The sequence below is a fragment of the Callionymus lyra genome, chromosome 5 (genome assembly GCF_982586985.1).
Source record: "Callionymus lyra chromosome 5, fCalLyr1.hap1.1, whole genome shotgun sequence".
Taxonomy (NCBI): domain Eukaryota; kingdom Metazoa; phylum Chordata; class Actinopteri; order Syngnathiformes; family Callionymidae; genus Callionymus; species Callionymus lyra.
Window position 1 is genome coordinate 1,495,093 of NC_141822.1, and position 12,180 is coordinate 1,507,272.

Sequence of the window (12,180 nt, forward strand, 5' to 3'; positions counted from 1 at the left end):
CACGTTTATTATAGTTTATTATTGTCTATCAAGCATACACGGACACGTTTATTATAGTTTATTATTGTCTATCAAGCGTACACGGACACGTTTATTATAGTTTATTATTGTCTATCAAGCGTACACGGACACGTTTATTATAGTTTATTATTGTCTATCAAGCGTACACGGACACGTTTATTATAGTTTATTATTGTCTATCAAGCGTACATGGACACGTTTATTATAGTTTATTATTGTCTATCAAGCGTACACGGACACGTTTATTATAGTTTATTATTGTCTATCAAGCGTACACGGACACGTTTATTATAGTTTATTATTGTCTATCAAGCGTACACGGACACGTTTATTATTGTTTATTATTGTCTTTCAAGCGTACATGGACACGTTTATTATAGTTTATTATTGTCTATCAAGCGTACACGGACACGTTTATTATAGTTTATTATTGTCTATCAAGCGTACACGAACACGTTTATTATTGTTTATTATTGTTTATTATAGTTTATTATTGTCTATCAAGCGTAAACGGACACGTTTATTATAGTTTATTATTGTCTATCAAGCGTACACGGACACGTTTATTATAGTTTATTATTGTCTATCAAGCGTACACGGACACGTTTATTATAGTTTATTATTGTCTATCAAGCTTCCCCGTCACATTTATTATAGTTTATTATTGTCTATCAAGTGAACAAGGACACGTTTATTATAGGTTATTATTGTCTATCAAGCGTACACGGACACGTTTATTATAGTTTATTATTGTCTATCAAGCATACACGGACACGTTTATTATAGTTTATTATTGTCTATCAAGCGTACACGGACACGTTTATTATAGTTTATTATTGTCTATCAAGCGTACACGGACACGTTTATTATAGTTTATTATTGTCTATCAAGCGTACACGGACACGTTTATTATAGTTTATTATTGTCTATCAAGCGTACATGGACACGTTTATTATAGTTTATTATTGTCTATCAAGCGTACACGGACACGTTTATTATAGTTTATTATTGTCTATCAAGCGTACACGGACACGTTTATTATAGTTTATTATTGTCTATCAAGCGTACACGGACACGTTTATTATTGTTTATTATTGTCTATCAAGCGTACACGGACACGTTTATTATAGTTTATTATTGTCTATCAAGCGTACATGGACACTTTTATTATAGTTTATTATTGTCTATCGAGCGTACACGGACACGTTTATTATAGTTTATTATTGTCTATCAAGCGTACACGAACACGTTTATTATTGTTTATTATTGTTTATTATAGTTTATTATTGTCTATCAAGCGTAAACGGACACGTTTATTATAGTTTATTATTGTCTATCAAGCGTACACGGACACGTTTATTATAGTTTATTATTGTCTATCAAGCGTACACGGACACGTTTATTATAGTTTATTATTGTCTATCAAGCTTCCCCGTCACATTTATTATAGTTTATTATTGTCTATCAAGTGAACAAGGACACGTTTATTATAGGTTATTATTGTCTATCAAGCGTACACGGACACGTTTATTATAGTTTATTATTGTCTATCAAGCATACACGGACACGTTTATTATAGTTTATTATTGTCTATCAAGCGTACACGGACACGTTTATTATAGTTTATTATTGTCTATCAAGCGTACACGGACACGTTTATTATAGTTTATTATTGTCTATCAAGCGTACACGGACACGTTTATTATAGTTTATTATTGTCTATCAAGCGTACATGGACACGTTTATTATAGTTTATTATTGTCTATCAAGCGTACACGGACACGTTTATTATAGTTTATTATTGTCTATCAAGCGTACACGGACACGTTTATTATAGTTTATTATTGTCTATCAAGCGTACACGGACACGTTTATTATTGTTTATTATTGTCTATCAAGCGTACACGGACACGTTTATTATAGTTTATTATTGTCTATCAAGCGTACATGGACACTTTTATTATAGTTTATTATTGTCTATCGAGCGTACACGGACACGTTTATTATAGTTTATTATTGTCTATCAAGCGTACACGAACACGTTTATTATTGTTTATTATTGTTTATTATAGTTTATTATTGTCTATCAAGCGTAAACGGACACGTTTATTATAGTTTATTATTGTCTATCAAGCGTACACGGACACGTTTATTATAGTTTATTATTGTCTATCAAGCGTACACGGACACGTTTATTATAGTTTATTATTGTCTATCAAGCTTCCCCGTCACATTTATTATAGTTTATTATTGTCTATCAAGTGAACAAGGACACGTTTATTATAGGTTATTATTGTCTATCAAGCGTACACGGACACGTTTATTATAGTTTATTATTGTCTATCAAGCATACACGGACACGTTTATTATAGTTTATTATTGTCTATCAAGCGTACACGGACACGTTTATTATAGTTTATTATTGTCTATCAAGCGTACACGGACACGTTTATTATAGTTTATTATTGTCTATCAAGCGTACACGGACACGTTTATTATAGTTTATTATTGTCTATCAAGCGTACATGGACACGTTTATTATAGTTTATTATTGTCTATCAAGCGTACACGGACACGTTTATTATAGTTTATTATTGTCTATCAAGCGTACACGGACACGTTTATTATAGTTTATTATTGTCTATCAAGCGTACACGGACACGTTTATTATTGTTTATTATTGTCTTTCAAGCGTACATGGACACGTTTATTATAGTTTATTATTGTCTATCAAGCGTACACGGACACGTTTATTATTGTTTATTATTGTCTTTCAAGCGTACATGGACACGTTTATTATAGTTTATTATTGTCTATCAAGCGTACACGGACACGTTTATTATAGTTTATTATTGTCTATCAAGCGTACATGGACACTTTTATTATAGTTTATTATTGTCTATCGAGCGTACACGGACACGTTTATTATAGTTTATTATTGTCTATCAAGCGTACATGGACACGTTTATTATAGTTTATTATTGTCTATCAAGCGTACACGGACACGTTTATTATAGTTTATTATTGTCTATCAAGCGTGCACGGACACGTTTATTATAGTTTATTATTGTCTATCAAGCGTACATGGACACGTTTATTATAGTTTATTATTGTTTATCAAGTGTACATGGACACGTTTATTATAGTTTATTATTGTCTATCAAGCGTACATGGACACGTTTATTATAGTTTATTATTGTCTATCAAGTGTACACGGACACGTTTATTATAGTTTATTATTGTCTATCAAGCGTACACGGACACGTTTATTATTGTTTATTATTGTCTATCAAGCGTACATGGACACGTTTAATATAGTTTATTATTGTCTATCAAGCGTACACGGACACGGTTATTATAGTTTATTATTGTCTATCAAGCGTACATGGACACGTTTATTATAGTTTATTATTGTCTATCAAGCGTACACGAACACGTTTATTATTGTTTATTATTGTTTATTATAGTTTATTATTGTCTATCAAGCGTACACGGACACGTTTATTATAGTTTATTATTGTCTATCAAGCGTACACGGACACGTTTATTATAGTTTATTATTGTCTATCAAGCGTACACGGACACGTTTATTATAGTTTATTATTGTCTATCAAGCGTGCACGGACACGTTTATTATAGTTTATTATTGTCTATCAAGCGTACATGGACACGTTTATTATAGTTTATTATTGTTTATCAAGTGTACATGGACACGTTTATTATAGTTTATTATTGTCTATCAAGCGTACATGGACACGTTTATTATAGTTTATTATTGTCTATCAAGCGTACACGGACACGTTTATTATAGTTTATTATTGTCTATCAAGCGTACACGGACACGTTTATTATTGTTTATTATTGTCTATCAAGCGTACATGGACACGTTTATTATAGTTTATTATTGTCTATCAAGCGTACACGGACACGTTTATTATAGTTTATTATTGTCTATCAAGCGTACATGGACACGTTTATTATAGTTTATTATTGTCTATCAAGCGTACACGAACACGTTTATTATTGTTTATTATTGTTTATTATAGTTTATTATTGTCTATCAAGCGTAAACGGACACGTTTATTATAGTTTATTATTGTCTATCAAGCGTACACGGACACGTTTATTATAGTTTATTATTGTCTATCAAGCGTACACGGACACGTTTATTATAGTTTATTATTGTCTATCAAGCGTACACGGACACGTTTATTATAGTTTATTATTGTCTATCAAGCTTCCCCGTCACATTTATTATAGTTTATTATTGTCTATCAAGTGAACAAGGACACGTTTATTATAGGTTATTATTGTCTATCAAGCGTACACGGACACGTTTATTATAGTTTATTATTGTCTATCAAGCATACACGGACACGTTTATTATTGTTTATTATTGTCTATCAAGCGTACATGGACACGTTTATTATAGTTTATTATTGTCTATCAAGTGTACATGGACACGTTTATTATAGTTTATTATTGTCTATCAAGCGTACATGGACACGTTTATTATTGTTTATTATTGTCTATCAAGCGTACATGGACACGTTTATTATAGTTTATTATTGTCTATCAAGCATACATGGACACGTTTATTATAGTTTATTATTGTCTATCAAGCGTACATGGACACGTTTATTATAGTTTATTATTGTCTATCAAGCGTACATGGACACGTTTATTATTGTTTATTATTGTCTATCAAGCGTACATGGACACGTTTATTATAGTTTATTATTGTCTATCAAGCATACATGGACACGTTTATTATAGTTTATTATTGTCTATCAAGCGTACATGGACACGTTTATTATAGTTTATTATTGTCTATCAAGCGTACATGGACACGTTTATTATAGTTTATTATTGTCTATCAAGCGTACATGGACACGTTTATTATAGTTTATTATTGTCTATCAAGCGTACACGAACACGTTTATTATTGTTTATTATTGTTTATTATAGTTTATTATTGTCTATCAAGCGTAAACGGACACGTTTATTATAGTTTATTATTGTCTATCAAGCGTACACGGACACGTTTATTATAGTTTATTATTGTCTATCAAGCGTACACGGACACGTTTATTATAGTTTATTATTGTCTATCAAGCGTACACGGACACGTTTATTATAGTTTATTATTGTCTATCAAGCTTCCCCGTCACATTTATTATAGTTTATTATTGTCTATCAAGTGAACAAGGACACGTTTATTATAGGTTATTATTGTCTATCAAGCGTACACGGACACGTTTATTATAGTTTATTATTGTCTATCAAGCATACACGGACAAGTTTATTATAGTTTATTATTGTCTATCAAGCGTACACGGACACGTTTATTATAGTTTATTATTGTCAATCAAGCGTACACGGACACGTTTATTATAGTTTATTATTGTCTATCAAGCGTACACGGACACGTTTATTATAGTTTATTATTGTCTATAAAGCGTACATGGACACGTTTATTATAGTTTATTATTGTCTATCAAGCGTACACGGACACGTTTATTATAGTTTATTATTGTCTATCAAGCGTACACGGACACGTTTATTATAGTTTATTATTGTCTATCAAGCGTACACGGACACGTTTATTATTGTTTATTATTGTCTTTCAAGCGTACATGGACACGTTTATTATAGTTTATTATTGTCTATCAAGCGTACACGGACACGTTTATTATAGTTTATTATTGTCTATCAAGCGTACATGGACACGTTTATTATAGTTTATTATTGTCTATCGAGCGTACACGGACACGTTTATTATAGTTTATTATTGTCTATCAAGCGTACATGGACACGTTTATTATAGTTTATTATTGTCTATCAAGCGTACACGGACACGTTTATTATAGTTTATTATTGTCTATCAAGCGTGCACGGACACGTTTATTATAGTTTATTATTGTCTATCAAGCGTACATGGACACGTTTATTATAGTTTATTATTGTTTATCAAGTGTACATGGACACGTTTATTATAGTTTATTATTGTCTATCAAGCGTACATGGACACGTTTATTATAGTTTATTATTGTCTATCAAGCGTACACGGACACGTTTATTATAGTTTATTATTGTCTATCAAGCGTACACGGACACGTTTATTATTGTTTATTATTGTCTATCAAGCGTACATGGACACGTTTATTATAGTTTATTATTGTCTATCAAGCGTACACGGACACGTTTATTATAGTTTATTATTGTCTATCAAGCGTACATGGACACGTTTATTATAGTTTATTATTGTCTATCAAGCGTACACGAACACGTTTATTATTGTTTATTATTGTTTATTATAGTTTATTATTGTCTATCAAGCGTACACGGACACGTTTATTATAGTTTATTATTGTCTATCAAGCGTACACGGACACGTTTATTATAGTTTATTATTGTCTATCAAGCGTACACGGACACGTTTATTATAGTTTATTATTGTCTATCAAGCGTACACGGACACGTTTATTATAGTTTATTATTGTCTATCAAGCTTCCCCGTCACATTTATTATAGTTTATTATTGTCTATCAAGTGTACAAGGACACGTTTATTATAGGTTATTATTGTCAATCAAGCGTACACGGACACGTTTATTATAGTTTATTATTGTCTATCAAGCGTACACGGACACGTTTATTATTGTTTATTATTGTTTATTATAGTTTATTATTGTCTATCAAGCGTACACGGACACGTTTATTATTGTTTATTATTGTTTATTATAGTTTATTATTGTCTATCAAGCGTACACGGACACGTTTATTATAGTTTATTATTGTCTATCAAGCGTACACGGACACGTTTATTATAGTTTATTATTGTCTATCAAGCGTACCCGGACACATTTATTATAGTTTATTATTGTCTATCAAGTGTACAAGGACACGTTTATTATAGTTTATTATTGTCTATCAAGCGTACACAGACACGTTTATTATAGTTTATTATTGTCTATCAAGCGTACACGGACAAGTTTATTATTGTTTATTATTGTTTATTATAGTTTATTATTGTCTATCAAGCTACACGGACACGTTTATTATTGTTTATTATTGTTTATTATAGTTTATTATTGTCTATCAAGCGTACACGGACACGTTTATTATAGTTTATTATTGTCTATCAAGCGTACACGGACACGTTTATTATAGTTTATTATTGTCTATCAAGCGTACACGGACACGTTTATTATTGTTTATCATTGTCTATCAAGCGTACACGGACACGTTTATTATTGTTTATTATAGTTTATTATTGTCTATCAAGCGTACACGGACACGTTTATTATTGTTTATTATTGTCTATCAAGCGTACACGGACACGTTTATTATTGTTTATTATAGTTTATTATTGTCTATCAAGCGTACACGGACACGTTTATTATTGTTTATCATTGTCTATCAAGCGTACACGGACACGTTTATTATTGTTTATTATAGTTTATTATTGTCTATCAAGCGTACACGGACACGTTTATTATTGTTTATTATAGTTTATTATTGTCTATCAAGCGTACATGGACACGTTTATTATTGTTTATTATTGTTTATTATAGTTTATTATTGTTTATCAAGCGTACATGGACACGTTTATTATTGTTTATTATTGTTTATTATAGTTTATCATTGTCTATCAAGCGTACACGGACATGTTTATTATTGTTTATTATTGTTTATTATAGTTTATTATTGTCTATCAAGCGTACACGGACAAGTTTATTATTGTTTATTATAGTTTATTATTGTCTATCAAGCGTACATGGACACGTTTATTATAGTTTATTATTGTTTATTATTGTTTATTATAGTTTATTATTGTCTATCAAGCGTACACGGACACGTTTATTATTGTTTATTATTGTTTATTATAGTTTATTATTGTCTATCAAGCGTACATGGACACGTTTATTATAGTTTATTATTGTCTATCAAGCGTACACGGACACTTTTATTATAGTTTATTATTGTCTATCAAGCGTACATGGACACGTTTATTATAGTTTATTATTGTCTATCAAGCGTACACGGACACGTTTATTATTGTTTATTATTGTCTATCAAGCGTACACGGACACGTTTATTATAGTTTATTATTGTCTATCAAGCGTACACGGACACGTTTATTATAGTTTATTATTGTCTATCAAGCGTACACGGACACGTTTATTATAGTTTATTATTGTCTATCAAGCGTACATGGACACGTTTATTATAGTTTATTATTGTCTATCAAGCGTACACGGACACGTTTATTATAGTTTATTATTGTCTATCAAGCATACACGGACACGTTTATTATAGTTTATTATTGTCTATCAAGCGTACACGGACACGTTTATTATAGTTTATTATTGTCTATCAAGCGTACACGGACACGTTTATTATAGTTTATTATTGTCTATCAAGCGTACACGGACACGTTTATTATAGTTTATTATTGTCTATCAAGCGTACACGGACACGTTTATTATAGTTTATTATTGTCTATCAAGCGTACACGGACACGTTTATTATAGTTTATTATTGTCTATCAAGCGTGCACGGACACGTTTATTATAGTTTATTATTGTCTATCAAGCGTACATGGACACGTTTATTATAGTTTATTATTGTCTATCAAGCGTACATGGACACGTTTATTATAGTTTATTATTGTCTATCAAGCGTACACGGACACGTTTATTATAGTTTATTATTGTCCATCAAGCGTACACGGACACGTTTATTATTGTTTATTATTGTCTATCAAGCGTACATGGACACGTTTATTATAGTTTATTATTGTCTATCAAGCGTACATGGACACGTTTATTATAGTTTATTATTGTCTATCAAGCGTACACAGACACGTTTATTATAGTTTATTATTGTCTATCAAGCATACACGGACACGTTTATTATTGTTTATTATTGTCTATCAAGCATACATGGACACGTTTATTATAGTTTATTATTGTCTATCAAGCATACACGGACACGTTTATTATTGTTTATTATTGTCTATCAAGCATACACGGACACGTTTATTATTGTTTATTATTTTCTATCAAGCATACATGGACACGTTTATTATAGTTTATTATTGTCTATCAAGCGTACATGGACACGTTTATTATAGTTTATTATTGTCTATCAAGCGTACACGGACACGTTTATTATAGTTTATTATTGTTTATCAAGCGTACACGGACACGTTTATTATAGTTTATTATTGTTTATCAAGCGTACATGGACACGTTTATTATTGTTTATTATTGTTTATTATTGTTTATCATTGTTTATCAAGCATACATGGACACGTTTATTATAGTTTATTATTGTTTATCAAGCGTACATGGACACGTTTATTATAGTTTATTATTGTCTATCAAGCGTACACGGACACGTTTATTATAGTTTATTATTGTCTATCAAGCGTACACGGACACGTTTATTATTGTTTATTATTGTTTATTATTGTTTATCATTGTTTATCAAGCATACATGGACACGTTTATTATAGTTTATTATTGTCTATCAAGCGTACACGGACACGTTTATTATAGTTTATTATTGTCTATCAAGCGTACACGGACACGTTTATTATTGTTTATTATTGTCTATCAAGCGTACATGGACACGTTTATTATAGTTTATTATTGTCTATCAAGCGTACATGGACACGTTTATTATAGTTTATTATTGTCTATCAAGCGTACACGGACACGTTTATTATTGTTTATTATTGTTTATTATAGTTTATTATTGTCTATCAAGCATACACGGACACGTTTATTATTGTTTATTATTGTCTATCAAGCATACATGGACAGGTTTATTATAGTTTATTATTGTCTATCAAGCATACACGGACACGTTTATTATTGTTTATTATTGTCTATCAAGCGTACACGGACACGTTTATTATTGTTTATTATTTTCTATCAAGCATACATGGACACGTTTATTATAGTTTATTATTGTCTATCAAGCGTACACGGACACGTTTATTATAGTTTATTATTGTTTATCAAGCGTACATGGACACGTTTATTATTGTTTATTATTGTTTATTATTGTTTATTATTGTTTATTATTGTTTATTATTGTTTATTATTGTTTATCATTGTTTATCAAGCATACATGGACACGTTTATTATAGTTTATTATTGTCTATCAAGCGTACACGGACACGTTTATTATAGTTTATTATTGTCTATCAAGCGTACACGGACACGTTTATTATAGTTTATTATTGTCTATCAAGCGTACACGGACACATTTATTATTGTTTATCATTGTCTATCAAGCGTACACGGACACGTTTATTATAGTTTATTATTGTCTATCAAGCGTACACGGACACGTTTATTATTGTTTATCATTGTCTATCAAGCGTACACGGACACGTTTATTATTGTTTATTATAGTTTATTATTGTCTATCAAGCGTACACGGACCCGTTTATTATTGTTTATTATTGTCTATCAAGCGTACACGGACACATTTATTATTGTTTATTATAGTTTATTATTGTCTATCAAGCGTACACGGACACGTTTATTATTGTTTATTATTGTCTATCAAGCGTACATGGACACGTTTATTATAGTTTATTATTGTCTATCAAGTGTACATGGACACGTTTATTATAGTTTATTATTGTCTATCAAGCGTACATGGACACGTTTATTATTGTTTATTATTGTCTATCAAGCGTAGATGGACACGTTTATTATAGTTTATTATTGTCTATCAAGCATACATGGACACGTTTATTATAGTTTATTATTGTCTATCAAGCGTACATGGACACGTTTATTATAGTTTATTATTGTCTATCAAGCGTACATGGACACGTTTATTATAGTTTATTATTGTCTATCAAGCGTACACGGACACGTTTATTATAGTTTATTATTGTCTATCAAGCGTACATGGACACGTTTATTATAGTTTATTATTGTCTATCAAGCGTACACGGACACGTTTATTATAGTTTATTATTGTCTATCAAGCGTACACGGACACGTTTATTATAGTTTATTATTGTCTATCAAGCGTACATGGACACGTTTATTATAGTTTATTATTGTCTATCAAGCGTACATGGACACGTTTATTATAGTTTATTATTGTCTATCAAGCGTACACGGACACGTTTATTATAGTTTATTATTGTCTATCAAGCGTACACGGACACGTTTATTATAGTTTATTATTGTCTATCAAGCGTACACGGACAGGTTTATTATAGTTTATTATTGTCTATCAAGCGTACATGGACACGTTTATTATAGTTTATTATTGTCTATCAAGCGTACATGGACACGTTTATTATAGTTTATTATTGTCTATCAAGCATACACGGACACGTTTATTATAGTTTATTATTGTCTATCAAGCGTACACGGACACGTTTATTATAGTTTATTATTGTCTATCAAGCGTACATGGACACGTTTATTATAGTTTATTATTGTCTATCAAGCGTACACGGACACGTTTATTATAGTTTATTATTGTCTATCAAGCGTACACGGACACGTTTATTATAGTTTATTATTGTCTATCAAGCGTACACGGACACGTTTATTATAGTTTATTATTGTCTATCAAGCGTACACGGACACGTTTATTATAGTTTATTATTGTCTATCAAGCGTACACGGACACGTTTATTATAGTTTATTATTGTCTATCAAGCGTACACGGACACGTTTATTATAGTTTATTATTGTCTATCAAGCGTACACGGACACGTTTATTATAGTTTATTATTGTCTATCAAGCGTACACGAACACGTTTATTATTGTTTATTATTGTTTATTATAGTTTATTATTGTCTATCAAGCGTAAACGGACACGTTTATTATAGTTTATTATTGTCTATCAAGCGTACATGGACACGTTTATTATAGTTTATTATTGTCTATCAAGCGTACATGGACACGTTTATTATAGTTTATTATTGTCTATCAAGCGTACACGGACACGTTTATTATAGTTTATTATTGTCTATCAAGCGTACACGGACACGTTTATTATAGTTTATTATTGTCTATCAAGCGTACATGGACACGTTTATTATAGTTTATTATTGTCTATCAAGCGTACATGGACACGTTTATTATAGTTTATTATTGTCTATCAAGCGTA